This window comes from Centrocercus urophasianus, unplaced genomic scaffold, assembly GCF_019232065.1.
Source record: "Centrocercus urophasianus isolate 14NV4802_14NV808 unplaced genomic scaffold, USGS_Curo_1.0 seq_14, whole genome shotgun sequence".
Lineage (NCBI taxonomy): Eukaryota > Metazoa > Chordata > Aves > Galliformes > Phasianidae > Centrocercus > Centrocercus urophasianus.
In genome coordinates this window covers 10,912,744-10,927,851 of record NW_024884586.1, presented here as the reverse complement: position 1 = coordinate 10,927,851, position 15,108 = coordinate 10,912,744, and the positions used below count along the sequence as shown (strand labels likewise).

Here is a 15,108-nt window from a genome sequence, read left to right as displayed (position 1 = left end):
ACTTACAAAAGAAAATAATAATGGTAGTTTTATAATATACTGAGTGGGAAGATTAATAAAAGCATACATTGAAAATACTGTGCAAACTTGATAAGAAATATTTTTTTGGTTCTACTGTGTTTCTATTTTCATTTGTTTTAAACACTTTTTTTAGCAAAAGCTCAGTAATGATTAAATATATTCTGGCAAGCTCTGCTCTGGGCAGATGATGTCCCGTCACCCTTTACCTGCTAGCAAAGTCACATGTCTGCATACAGACTTGCTCTTGTAACTCTCTTCATATCATTACTCTTCCTCCTCATTTAGTCTAACTCAAAATCTTCATCATTGAAGTGACAACAGAGCTCCTTATTGAGCATATAAACTTTTCTCCTACTAGCTGAGAGTTTTGTTTGAAAGATTCCCTTCAATATCAGAAAGATAATTGTTCCGTTTATTTTTCTTTCATTTCAATTTTACCCATTTTTCCTTACTCTGCGGATGAGCTTTTCATATATATCCCTTTCTCTAGGTCATAAAACATTTAAGAAAGAACTTGAACTGTGATTAGGTTTTCCATAACATTATAGTTGTTATTAGACAAATACATTCATCAGTCATGTTCTTGCCATAACCATTTTTGTTACAAACAGTAGAAAACTCTTGGGGGAAAAAAGTCTCTTTTTCATTCTCAGCAGAATATCTCTCTACTGTAAGAGGTTCCAAGCTAAATTAAAATAATTTGTTTAAAACAAATGTTCACTGAACATGAATCATAACATTGGTGGTCGTGGAAGAAATAAAAAAAGTGTAATGCATTTCTAAAGGAATCAAATTTTGGATATTGCTACATTTAACTATTGGAGCAAGAACTTTTTATTAAAGACCGTGAAAGAGAGAAACCTTTCCAGCAATTCACATAGGAAATACAAATACTTAAAATAAATGGTCTGTCTCAGTCTATACAATTTTCCTGTTCCAGATCCCTGAATCACAATAAGCCAAATTTTATTCTGAAGGAAAAATGGCACAGAACAACTAAATAGAATTTGGAAACTTTCAGATGATGTCTACAGAGTAGACTGCAGGTAAAAGCTCTGGAAAAATTTGGCTTTAGATGCAAATATAGAAGAGTAATTAATTGTAACTTTATATCTTGTAAAGGTACTCAGTTGGAAAAAAAAAAAAAAAAAAAAAAAAAAAAAAAAAAAAAGACTCAGTATGATATATCTTTCTTCATCAGTTTTGCACTCCAGACCTTTACTTCTTTTTGCCTTCCATTGCTGAGTATAACCTCATCCTCCTTCACTGATGTCATGGAAATATCTGAAGTATAAGGAATTTACCTGTTACAGACTCCGACTTTCTTAAGGATCCTGGAAGAAATGTAAGCAATTATTCAATCACAGAAAGGCTTAGATTGTCAGTGACCACAAAAATAACCCCGTTTCAACCTCCCTGCCTTGGGCAGGATGTCCACCCTCCTAGAGCAAGCTGCATAGGCCCCCATCCAACACGGCCTCAAACAACTCCATGGATGGAGACACTGTTGATTTGAAGATAATCACAAGCAGGAAAATGGGACTAGCTAACAAACTTTTCAGTTTAAAATCAAGATCCTTAAATAGTCAGAACGTGAAATAAGCTAAATAAAAGAAGCATGTTTTGGTAGGCTCATAATATCAGAACAGTATTCCAGTCATTTTTCTCAGAGTGTTCACTGGGAAAAGCTGGCATTTCCAATCAAATAATTTGTCTTTGCTAAGAGCAAAATTCTCCTTCAGTATTTCCTGGAGCAGCCTAAGACACTGGTAATTTCAAATGAAGAAATCTCCTAAGTCATATATGGGAAGCATATGATCTTCATGATCTTTATTTAGTCTTGCCAACTTATCACGAGCTGACATTTTTCTTCAGAACAATCTGGATGAGATAGAGGAATAAACATTTGGAGAATCTAGGCCTAAAGTTATCTGATAAGGAAGCAGACCTTTGCCTCCATGAGACCAGGGTTAGCTTCTCATTACACCAGCGTTAGCTTCTCATTACTTCTGAACTGGGAGATGACATATAGTTCAGAAAATCTCACTGCTCTCATGCCACTCAAGGCTTAGCAGGAACAGTATATAATCTTCACCTGCACTACTCTCAACTACATAAGTGGGCATCAAGGCTGTACGCAGGCTTCAAGAGTATTTTGATGATGCCTGACAGCTCATCAAATTAAATACAGTGTCATGAGAGGAAAAAAAAGCAAGAACATTGAAAATACTTTAGTGTTTTGTTGGTTTTTTGTTTTGTTTTTTAAATGTTTGTCCCCGTAGTATTTCTTTTCCTTGGAAAACAAAGTGTTTGGCGTCAGTACTTAATGAGTAGTCACACGAAATAGGTTTAAATAGAGTTTTATGTATGTTTTGCCATACATTTTGCTGTGCTAGTTGGCGATGTGCATTTTAAATTTACAGAGTGTTCTGTTAGGTATAATTTAGCATATGTAACTGCAGTTTCCTTCAACAATTTTCTCTGTTATCCTGACATCTTTCCCTTCTCCTGCCACCCTGAGCTTTTTCAAGTTTTTCCAGGGCCATCATTTTGATCACGACCCTCTTCTCTTTGAACAATTCCAACTCTCTGCTATACCAGACAGACTCTTTGCTTTTACCTTCAAACCCTGTCAGAATACCACCTAGCTCATCCCTTTTCACCTCTGAACTACAAGTAGACTAAGGCAAACTCATGGACATTTTGAGACTAAACTCTTCTTTTTATTCTGTAGCAGAATGAACTACAATATGTTTATGCATTTTCTCTATTTTCTTTACACATTTTCTGACCAAAGTTTCTCTGGGAAATTTCACTAGAATTTTTTTTATTCTGATATGAAGTGTTTGACTCCAGTTAAGAAAACATACTTTGATGGAAATGCATTCAGCTGAAACTGTTCCAAAACATCAACTCCAATTGCTGTTGACTTTTAATCAGCCTATGCTATCAGACTCCATGGCAAACTTACTTCATTTCCAAATCTTAGTCATTGTAGGGCAGATAGACCCAAACCATGAAACTGCAAAATATTTCAGACAGTGAGAAAAAAAGATTATTTTCCTTCACATTCATTTGCAAGTATCAGAACATGAATTTGTGGGATACATCGTTTCTGGGTAGATTCTAAACCTCAAACACAAAGTCCCATACTTGGTCAAATCGTGACCAATTGTTTCCTGAAGTCCTACCGTGTGGCTGGTTGTGACATTCACAATTACAAGTAAGACACACATTGAACATCACAGCTTGTGATGGTATCCCATTGATTTTCTGTTCTCTATGTATGAGTGCTATTGTACACCTCTCTACAATTAAAATGTGAAAAGGTGTGTATATATATATATATATATGAATATATATATATGTTGTAGCAGGTGACACAATGAGCTGCAGAAATATGTTTCTGCAGCTGAAAATCTGTCTTAAATATACTTGCAAAGTTTCCTTTGTGTGCTCATAAAAGACAAGCTTGCTAACCTATAATAGTGATTGAGTGCATGTAGTACTGTGTTTATATAGGTGTAAGAAAGATTTAGAACCAAGGCCAATACAAACAGAAAATCATTTATATCACAGGTTGTGTTTAAATTCTACAATCCCTTCCTGCTTCAATCCCCTGAAAATTCCAGTGTATTTCCTGCATCTGTCCATCCTCAATTGCTTATTATGAAATCAAATCCTAAGCTGCATCTATATTGGAGGAAAAAAAAGAAATAAAAAGAAAAAAAAAAAAAGAAAGATGATTTGGGAGATACTAACATCCAGTAAGGAAATCAGCTTCCTATAAATAACAAGCTCCATTAATTTTAATAAATACATGGTTATTGTTCAGATGATTTTTTTTGCAGAAAAAAAAATCTTCTCTTTCAAAATGAAATACGAAGAAGTGCAAAAATGCTAATTTTCTAAGAAAAAACATTTGTATTCCAAATTAATATTTTGAAATGAGAGATCATTTCTGTGTTGTTTTACACTGTTGCTGTTTTGTGGTTTTGTTTTTGTTTTTGTTTTGTTTTGTTTTTTTTTAAATAAAAAAAATTATGTTGAGGAGTTGGTTCAAAACAACAGATGAAAAGTATTCATATAAGTAATTTCTTCATTTCTGAGAAAACTTTTTGGTTTAAGCTAAAAATGAATTTAAAATAATGGCTTTTAAATAACGGCACTTTCGTGAGACAAAATTTCCTTTCTCCAAAAGTTGTTCTTAAAAGCATGGTGAAAGACATTAAAATGAGTCTATTATTTTAATATGCTTTCAAACTTCTTAAAACTCAGTTTTTGGTGACAATGTTTCCAGTGACTGCAGTATCTGTTTGTTTAATCTTGAGTTAATCTATTTTCCATGCATAGAAGATGAGGCAGGTTATAGAGAACAGCATAAACATTATCACCCATGCAAAAATAACTTCTTGCCTTGTCAATATAAACTCAGTTATCAGCAACAGTGTTATTCTTGGTATCCAGATTCTTCCTATTGTCACCAGATGGCAGCCTCGACATATTCCAGTGAAACACAGCTTTGTGACGTGAAGAGTGGACTTTGAGAACAGTTGCTTTTTGAGATGATTTTTTTTCTATATACTCTCCTGTGAATTTCTCCATCTCAGTGGTCTGCACTCATCTCTAGCACAACCTCAGGTCAGCTTCCTTTGACTGCAGTGTTTTAAATTGACAAGTCTACCACTTCATACCTGAAAGACTGATGTCTGAGTCAACTATGATTTGGTGTGTTTCTTTGGTCCAAGTAAAGGCCAAGGACAGAGAATTCACTATGTAAATCCTGGAATACTTACTTGGGAGTACGAATCTTCTTCTGTGCTCACATACATTTGAGTAAACAAAGATTTGGCATGCAACAAGTAGCATCGTCCCAAATTCCCTTTATTGGATCATCTTCTCTTCTGTTGTCTGGCACAAGATGAGGAAACTCATCTTGTCCCTTTCAACCTAAGCCATTCTATGATACTAAGCCATGGTGCATTACACTTCCCATTGAGATGTACATAAGCTACAAAACAGCACTGGGAAATCAGAGTTGGTTGATTCAAAGCTAAACAGTGACAGCACGGTGTAACAAACGGCACGATGCATTCAGAAAATGCAGGATTTAAGTCTGCCAGTCTGTTATATCTGGTGCATAAATGATAACAACAATTAAAAAAAAAAATAGTGAAAAGATGAAGGTTGGAGAAAATAAATGCATGAGGCCCAGGACTGTTTTTTAAGCAGTACGTATAAAGATGATCAAGCACAGTGAGCAGAGCTGAGATTGCACTGTGGCTGTAACAGGTCTACTTTTCACTGGGAAAAAGAGCAGCCAGCCCAGGGGCAGAGGAAGCGTAGCAGGGGGTAGGAACTGAGTGCTGTGCTAATGTGCCTACACTATAGGATGGCACCATCATCACTCGTAAATGATAGTCACACATGCAAGGATTGCAGGACAGCACTCTTAACTATCTCCTTCTGTGCAAGTTTTCCCCAGTTTTACACAAACATGCCAATATATTCGAATCAATATAGTGTTAAGCATTTACTTAATGGCTTACGTTTCAAAAGAGAGGTATCCAACAGCTTTCTTGTAATCAGTGAAAAACTTTAAAAATTCATTTCTTTAAAAATTTGTTAGTTTAATATCCATGGGTTAAGAGATCTTGTTCCGACCATTTAAAAACAAAGAAAACATTAGTTACTGCAGCAGTGCTCCTATGCTCTGCTAACATACCACCATCATATTACTCCCCAAAAGAGAGTATGATATGTCAAAAATGAAATTAGCCACTCAAACACTAACAAACTTTCTAGAAGAAGTAAGAAACGCTAGTTTTTCAAGCTAGTTACATAACACCAAGAAAAAAATCTATCCTCTGGTCAGCATACCAAACAACATAGCAAAATTCTGGGGTTTTCTGGCACCACAAACCATGGCATTTGATCCACCTTTCATTTATCAAGTATTTAAGGGAAGAGATTTATGCCACTCCAATCCCCTTAGCCCTTTCAATTATCAGACAGAAGCACACAGCTTGGGGCACATAGCACAAGCATGCGAGATGGGAAGGATTTGTAAAGCCCCAGCTAAGCAGTCACCTTTGTCAAAACACCGTTGATTCACTAAGATCCAAGATGTGCCCACAGGATCTTCATTTTAAAATTTCTCATCCTGATGAGCTCTTCATAGCCATGCACATTTTTTCTAGTCCAAAAATATACACACAAATCAATTTCAAATGCTGTAAGTATACCAGATCGTCAACCCTGGTTCTAGTGAATCAACCCAAATTAACATCTTCTGAGTTAAAGATTATTCCTAGACACTTAGGGGTGTTGTATTTGAGATAGCTAATTGTAAGATCAGAAACCTGTAATGAGCTCCAGATACTCACCCAGATGGTACTCCACAAATACTGACTCAATTTTCATTCTCATTTCCTTCCCTTTTAATAAGATGTTCCTATAATTAAACCAGCCTAAGGCTTGGTTCAGTGGGTAATAACTCATGCTGAGATTCATTGAGAGCCTAAAGCTAACTATACTTAGATATGAATAATATACAGTTATTTTCCCCCTGCTGCTTTTACTGCTGTATGCTTTGACTTGTTCAAAATGCGTAAGAGAACACAGCGCTTGTGAAGCCAACAACATAGTCTTCTAACAAAGAAAGCCCTTTCCCCCCAACCACCTCCACAAGCCTGTGGTCAGCCCACAACATTACCCAGGCAAGTTGGGCTTCACAGCAGAGGTGGTCCTCATTGAAACTTGCACAGACCCTGAAGGTGCTGCTACATCCAGAAAATAGACGAATCCTCCAAGCTTGTACATATTGAGCTAGCTTTAAGCATACAAATACTACATTTCTGCATTTTAAGTCAAACACAAGCACACACGTTTGCAAAGGTGAGGCTCTAATTGGAGTTTTCAGCCAGCTGTGCACAATTTAGGAAGAGGGCTCATTAGTTGGCATGGAAACCAGTTTTACACATAAGCCACCCAAAGAGTATGCAGAACTCTCACTAGTGAAATCTTAAGAACATAAAATGGTTTATGGCAACTTTTTACCCATTTTCTCAGTCCCCAATAACCAGGGCTCAGATTCCATATAAGACAAACTAGGAGTATCTCTAAATGAAGAAACTTTAAGGATACCACAATTCCTCTGACTTACTGTGCCCTTCTTCCTCAAAATATTCCTTAAAATCCCTTGGTTCCCTGTTTCTGCAAAGAGGTCTTACGGTCTGGAGTCTGTTTACAAAAATACTCGGGTAACCCTGAAACCTGGCTAATCACCCAGGCATCATGGCACGCAGACAAACAGCGGGCCAGACATTGATCACAACAACCAAACTGCAATTTCTGCAATCAAAAATCTCACAAGAAAAATCTAGCTGATATGTCAGGAGGCTATGAGTGGAGATACAAATATGGATGTTATTCAGTAGTTTTTATTGCTGAGGACTTCGTATTCTTAAATCCTTATGCAGCTGTTGATACTGTAATATGTTTATTATCAGTTGATCATACACAGTTGAGGTCAACCCATGGCATTTATAAACAGTCTTTGTTTAGTCTTAGGTTTTATCTTAGTATAAAAGTGAACAATTGATAAGCAGAATGAGAAAAAATGGCCACACAAAGGACAGACTTCTAAAAATCAAGCTGCTGGATGCTTTAATCTGGTTTGGATACCAGGGCTTCAGAGAGTTCCGAGTACTTTTAAAGCTTAAAGCAGAAGAAGTGCACATGTGCCTGTGCACTGGGAAGCCACAGTGCCTGCCCACTTGAGCCTGGGATTAAGCATGCAAATTGATCCCGACCCTCTGTCATCGGTACTCAGAGCTCAGCTACAACTGGTCTTGCCACACACAGTAGTTGTGGGTTCATGCCACCTCTTCTAAAGATAGCAAGTATGGCCAAGGAGTCTTTGTTCTTGTTTCAGGCTCATTAGATGAGTGATGACAGCTTATAGTAGGGGTCCCTCATGACCAGACAACAAGCTAGGCCCCCAACTGCTGCTGTCCACTACAACTGCAGTTGAATTTAGCCAGCTGTTGTAACAACCAGTGCAACACAAGAAACAGACCTCCCTGCTCTCAGGTTTAATGAGTTGGGTGCACTTTCTACAAGTTTCCCTGCAAGATCCCACTCAACCATGAGGCTTTGTGCTGCTGCAGAAGCATACTGCTATATCATCTCGCTTCTTGTTGTTGGCCTCCCCCTAGGCAGAAACACCTTTCTTGTCTTTCGGCCTGCTGAGTCTGAACTGAAGCAAACATTCCCATTGAAGAAGAAGGAAGATAGCTCTCCTCACCCTGTTGTTTCTCTCTGAACCGACTGTTCAAAATTGTACTCTTTATTTTAAGAAAGGTGGTGGGTGAAATGTAATCGCTGGGATTTTGTTTACACAGCCTGCTTTATACGTAACAGAGGTTCAGTAGTGATGTACATCCAGAGTTCATTTTCCAAAGAAGCAGTGGATTATGTGTTTTGTTCACTGCTATGAGTAAACTGGTTATTGGACTGATAGAGCCAGGCTCAGAGAGAATCACAAAGAAAGTAACTCTGGAAAATTCTGAGGAGTGACCATACTTGTAAAAAAAAAACTATGTAATTCATGAAAGTTGGTTTTGGTGCTCTCACTCTGTGTGTATGAGATCCTTCAAGTTCTTTGCACAAGGACACATGATAGAGTTTTGCAATGTTCCTCTGAAAATAAAGACATTAGATTTTTGTGCCAATGCAACTTAGAAGATGAAGGATTAATTGAAGTTAATCCAACAGAAAAAGGTTGCTGTAAAGAATTAAAAGTATTTATTTTAATTGACCCTTCCTTTGAAGAAAATTAAGACTCCATGTATTCTTTTTTTTTTTAAGAAAGGTGTTCTCAGCCCCAGTAGTCTGATTAAAATTGTTTTCTTTGAACCTCTTCTTTGCAATCAGATTTAATGGATATAATCTGAAGAAGATTTGAAAGCTCCATTCTCTCTCTCTTGTTTTAAATCACCGCTTTGCACTAACCCCAATACTTTGATACTCTTTTCACAGCCAACTTCACAGTAGAGTTGTAAAGTATATTGGCACACATAAATGATTGGGCTGTAGTATAAAGTCTTCAGGAGAAAGAAAACCCTGTAGACTTTGTTATTTGTCAACGTGTCAATAAAATGATAAATACTGTATCTCTTCAATTTGCCTATGGTAGGCAAAAATATGTACCTACCACTCAGCACACAGTCCTACTTTCCAAAATCATTCTAGCAGTTAAAGCTAGAAAAAGACTCCTTAGCCAATTTCTCCCTTGCAAAAACTTCTCATAACTTGTGGGAAATACTTTATTTCTGTTTTCTATTACAGGTGTTTTGATTCATTGCTCTAAAGATTTTCAAGTGAAACATCACTCATTATTTGATGCAGATGAAGGCAAGGCAGACAGACAGGTACAGGGTACAGTTTGGGAATATGAGGAGGCCTTTGTGGTTCTCTAAGTGACATTTTAATATAAATTGCCATAATAAGAATGCTGTATTGAGATGTTGCAACTGCTTTCTTGTTTCAGCTATTTGCTTTCAGCTCTCATCTAGACAAGGATCTTCCTCATTTTAGAAATATTTGTAATGATGCACCTAGTGCCAGGAATCACTGAACAAAGTTCATCGATTTAAAAAAGAAGAGACTTCTTATAAGGAACTCCACCACAAATGCATGAGGCAGTGACAGATTTGTTGTCTTAATTGCTCTGAGTTAATAAATTCTGAGTAATGTGACACTTTGTAAAATTACTAATTGTTAGTATTTTTTTCTTAGTTGTGATAGTACTTTCATCTTCCAATAGAAAGTTATTCAGTGATTATTTCAAGCCTTGATTTCATTTTAATGGCCTTCTCAGCCACGCTGCTTTCTCATAAAGATGACCTGATATGTTGGTTGTCATTGTTTAGCACAAATATTAAAACATGCCACTTCGTCACATGCTAGGGAATTCTGACTCTAGTGTAGTTACAGCAGCTTTTCTATTTACCTCAATAGCTCAAAATTTACTTCACTTGCCTTGAGCTTCTTTGCATTCCTCATATCTTCATACAGACACAATAAGATATTTCATCTTGGGTCTGAAGTTCATACTGAGTTCAAAAAAGGAATTAATTCAACTTTAATCCTAGGTCTAATGCTAGCAGAAAGCAGTATTTTTTATGAACAATTCATTGCTATGATATCAAGCAGGTTAAAACACACAGTTTCTAGAACGTCAGTAGATATTTGCACTTGGAGCATCAGGGAACTCTCCGTGCTTCTGACTTTGACTTGAGATCTGAAAAAATAAAGAATATTCGTAATATTCATCCTTTCCTGTAAAAAATTTGTCATGTGTGGCAATTACTCCTACATCTACTTTACTCAATGTGCAAAAAGATCTCAGCTTTAAAACCAGCTCTGTAGGACAGTGTTTTCCTTACAGTTTTTACTGAGGCTTTATTTAACTGTGTAATTATTCAAAGTCTGATGCATAATCCTCATGCATTTTTATGGTGCTTGTCATTACAACAGCTATGTGCAACACAGACATGAATATGTATATATTTACAAAATCTTTATGAGCAGATAAATCATGTTATCTTTTACATTTATCTATCATTACATTTATCTATCACTACATTTATCTATTTATCATTATCTACATTTTACGCCTTAATGCTGAGACAGGGAGGTCAATACCAGTAATGTTCACTGACTTTAGGTATCAGCTTGAAGCCCTTCAGATCTGTTTTTGTAGACAATAAGTCCTATGTAGCACATATTTTCAAGTGAAATGCCAGTTATCTTATTTACTCCCGTATGTGCTTTGTTTTTCCACTGAACTCAATAATACAAATGCAGCACCAGATCATGAAAAATGGAAGTTTTAGCACTACACAAGAAAAATAAGATGAAAATAGCTAGCCAGCCTTACCTAGGGAGATCAGGGCAGTGCCAGGTATGGAACGGCCAGTTCCACCAAGGGGCATTATGCCCAGAGACCTATGGTCTAAAAAGAAAATACAGACAGTGATAGAAGGAAAGCAGGAAAGCATATTTTCCTTTTTCTTTTTTTTTCTTTTTTTTTTTTTTTTGGTAGAGATTAAAACAAAATCATAGGCAAATATGGGAATTTTTCTAAAGCACATACTATGCATCATTTAGCTATGATCACTCAGGTGGTCTACGTGAAATGTAGGTACAGCATTCAGTGATTAAACTGGCTTAAGTATAGGGTGTAGGCACAAGCTTGCTTTGCTGAACAGCTGAAATGGAGATGCTATCACTTCATACAAAGGCCAAACTACTTTTTGGAAGTGATTCCAAACAAATTGTGTAACAAGAGACAGGCAAATACCTTGCAAAAATGTTGTTTGATTTGCACTTACACTGAATTGTACTGCCTACTGTGAGCTACAGCTGAGAGGTGACAGTAGAAAGATTTTTGGCTTCTTCTGTCAGATGTAGAAGAGAGAGCTCAGATCCGAAGTCCAGTTCCTAAGATCATTCTTCCCTTGAAAGTAAAAAGCTGGTATTCATATGTGAGTACAATCTAGAGTAATTATCAAAGTGATAAGATGCAATCATGAGCATGACAGTTATTCAGAAAGGAATAATTTCAAGTTATTTATCACTTTCATTCACTAAAAACTTCATTCTGAAGCAGCAGGAGAAGAAGCAAACACTGTCTGGCATCGTTACTCATTTCCCTCAATTATCCTAGTGTGCTGAATTAAACCCCCAAAACTAACAAGAAACTGTTTCCCAGAAAACAGTCTCAGACTAGCAAGTTTTTTCAGCATTATTTGCATTACTGTTTATCTCATGTGAGCTGATGAAAGTCCCAAGGATTTACCTCTGACAAAAAGAGGGGGACAAACACACATGAGTGCCCAGCAGCTCAGCTCAGCTGTGGTGAGGCTGCCAAAGGAGATAATTCTGCCAAGCGAAATGGCTTCCAGGCTGTGCACTTCTGTGTCAAAATGACATTAGTATATTTTGACATAAGTGCTGTCTTTTATCAGGGATAAGCTTCAAAGCCACAGAGATGGGAAATCAGAGTTTGACAGAAAAAATACAGGTTGACAGAAAAACACGAAGAGAATTTGTTAAACCCAGTGCTCCAAGAGCCTATTCATTCAAGGACCAAACTTAAAGCAAAAGATGTTTTACTGTTGCATGACCACGATGGTTTTGGCATAGTAAATTAATAAACTTCCTCTGCAGAGAAATGTAAAAAGCCTTGTGCCTGCTCTAGTGACTAGAGCTGCCTACTCGCTGCCTTGCTGATCACAGGAAGAGGAAAATGTATCTTCATTTGCCAAAGTTATCACAAAGGTTTCGTAGCTGTTTGGCTAGTGACACAGAATTTCCATTAAATTGCATAGGCCAAAAGCTTTACTGAATGGGGTTAAAAGTTTCTGACTTCACATCAACAAAACTTCCTGCTGGAGTGATTGTTATGTCCAACAAGGTAGGTCGTTTCCCTCCTGTGTATTTTTCCTCATCTTATCTCTGGTGACTCCAAAAGCACATAGGATTCACAGAAGCTAAAACTAAAACAACAACCTACATCCGGTCAATCAGGTCATCTCTGATCTTTCGGTCAGTCCCCTTTGACAGCCACACAGTCAATAAAATTGCCTGGGGATGATGCCAGCAAGTTGAATTCCCTCTTCCCTTTCCCTTGAAGCTCAGCAGAAGACAGGAAGAACATTTTCATCTTCTTAGCCAGATTTCAGCACTCGAAGAAGGATTGTACTTCCAATTATAAGTGGCATTGCTTCTTGTGACAGCTGTCTGTTAGCATGATTGATGTCTGCCCATCTCTGTTTGAGTTCAGAAGCTTCTGCAGCGCACACAAGAAGATCAAAGACTTCTATCTAAATCCCTTACCTCAAAATATTTACTCACTGTCATCTGGAGAGATAGGGAGAAGTCATGGCCTCAACATCTGACAACTCACTTGTGACGCCTTCTAATGGGTCCCATTTGCCATTAATGTCACCAATGATATAATTTGGATATCACAAAGAATACATTACAGAGGTTTCCAGAAAGGGGTAACTAGATCTAGTTCTGTCTGGATAAGGCAGAAGACACACAGCTGGGAAAGAGGAATCACTAGTAAAACGATACAGAACATAAACTCTGGAGATAAATAGTCGTGAAGACTTTTTGATTCAGCTAGGATTTCCAGACTTTAAGCCTAGATATATCTGCACAGATCTCATGCTCAGGTTATTGCTTAAGGCAGTATAGTACAAAATGATAAAGTCATTTTAGCCATGTAATGCCGAAGAAAACATTCTGTCATCTTGTTTGGCAATCTAATCATACGTGTGCAATACCGTTTCTCATCTAAGCCACCTATTGCTCATGGAAAGGATATCAACCTGCCTGTTGCTCCCAGTACATTTTGTAGAGCTTTGATTTCTGTACTCTGGCCAAAGTGTGGTATTGTTCAGGTCCTTTGTCTTGCCATTAATGTTCTTCTGTTATGGTTTTCTCTGTTGGGTCAATGAGATTAGATTTCATTAGCACAGCAAACTGAAAAAAATACAAGTTATTAGATAATCATTAAAGCACATCTGTTGCCTTTTTCAGAGTGCCAAAGTCTGAATTCCACTGAACTAGTGACATGGCACTTGACCAGCGCTTAGTTCAGCTATGGTCAATGAGCTGCAAAAAGATTAAAATATTAGCAGCCAGTTGATTCAACCTAATCCCTGGCAGTTTTGTTTAGACTGCAAAGAAAGGTGCCTAGAGCAAAAGTGAATGAAACAATTGCAGTAAGAAAATGCTAACATTTTTGAGTCTGTTCCACTGAATTTGCTATACTGGTACTTGACATGGGTGTTGTGCCAAGGCATCAGCTCCTCAGGCACTCTAAATACACTTTCATGCATATCCATGCTGAATTGGTTCAAAAGTTCCTGAGAATTTCTCAGCTTGAAAGTCTGGCTGCTAGACAATGGAATCAGGTATTCGTCCCCCATCTGCACACCCAAAATGAACAGAAATCTGAGCTATGAATGAATATAAAGTCTCAAATGCCAGCTTCTTGTTTCTTTTCAAAAATTCTTCTGAAATATCCTGTGGCAAATATGTTAGATCATGTTTCTTTCCTTTTTTCTTTTTTTTTATTTAAAGAGAAGTTGTATGTGTTCCTAAGTTTATCTAAATATATGGAGGAATATTTACAAATAATCAATAATTAATTTTTAAACACTTTCAATCATCTCTGTTGTCCTTCTCTTCATGACTATTTTCAACAGTGCTGCAACATTCCCTCATATCATATCTCTTCACTCATTAATCCCAATAAATTGTTGCTCACAACGTTTCTCTGTATTGTACTCCCAGAATTCGCCCTCTCACATGTTACTCACCTGGGTTATCAGTAATAAACAAGATAATTATGATAAGCTGTCGAATCTGTGACAGGTGGTGAAAGGCAAATGCAAGATAAATCCTACAATCTGAAGTTTATAATTGATGAATAGCCGCTTTTGTTTTTTTTTTTTTTTTCCAATAATTCTGTTTATAATACATTTACCTTCTTTCTATTCCTGACCTATCTGATATAATTTCTGTTTCAGTGAGCAGGTGATTAGCAATATGACTGCTCCTCTTTAACAAGGAAAAGAGGCATGTCTTAGAGAGCCTAGAGACTGGGTAATTCATGTACCAGCTACAGCAATTAAGGAATAACAATCATGTAACTCTGAACTCCTTACCTACACAAAAGGTTATCTCTTTTGTTCACTTTTCCTATAGTAGTTTTCCAACCTTGGAAAAAAGGTTATTTCCAGACTTGTAACTTCTGCTGCACGTCACCAAATGGTTTGTACTATTTAGGCTGTTGCCTTGTGCTCAAAAATAGTCATTGTTTATATGTGATTGATTTAATATTTCCAGTTTAACTAAATGTTGGACCTGAAGAACAGCCTACATTCTTCATTTTATTACTTGGCTATAGAAGACAGTATGTGATATCTAAAGAGTCTGTACTGATAAATTACACTTGTTAACAGCAGCTACACGTCCCCTTGGGATATTTTCTGGGTTCCAGAG

General features: G+C 37.0%; 1 long non-coding RNA gene across 6 annotated transcripts in view; it reads right to left on the bottom strand.

Moving 5' to 3' along the window:
• Nucleotides 1-8,255: 8,255 nt before the first annotated feature.
• LOC122158137 overlaps nucleotides 8,256-15,108 on the bottom strand; it is a 62,507-nt gene continuing 55,654 nt past the window's right edge. For 4 of the 6 annotated variants that reach the window (XR_006168141.1, XR_006168140.1, XR_006168142.1 and 1 more), the window contains 4 exons: nucleotides 12,605-13,541; nucleotides 11,421-11,545; nucleotides 10,967-11,041; nucleotides 8,256-10,327 (listed from right to left, as the gene is read on the bottom strand). This is a non-coding gene — a long non-coding RNA (uncharacterized LOC122158137). The remainder of the gene's footprint in view (nucleotides 10,328-10,966; nucleotides 11,042-11,420; nucleotides 11,546-12,604; nucleotides 13,542-15,108) is intronic. The other 2 variants (XR_006168144.1, XR_006168145.1) reach the window with 2 other exon arrangements.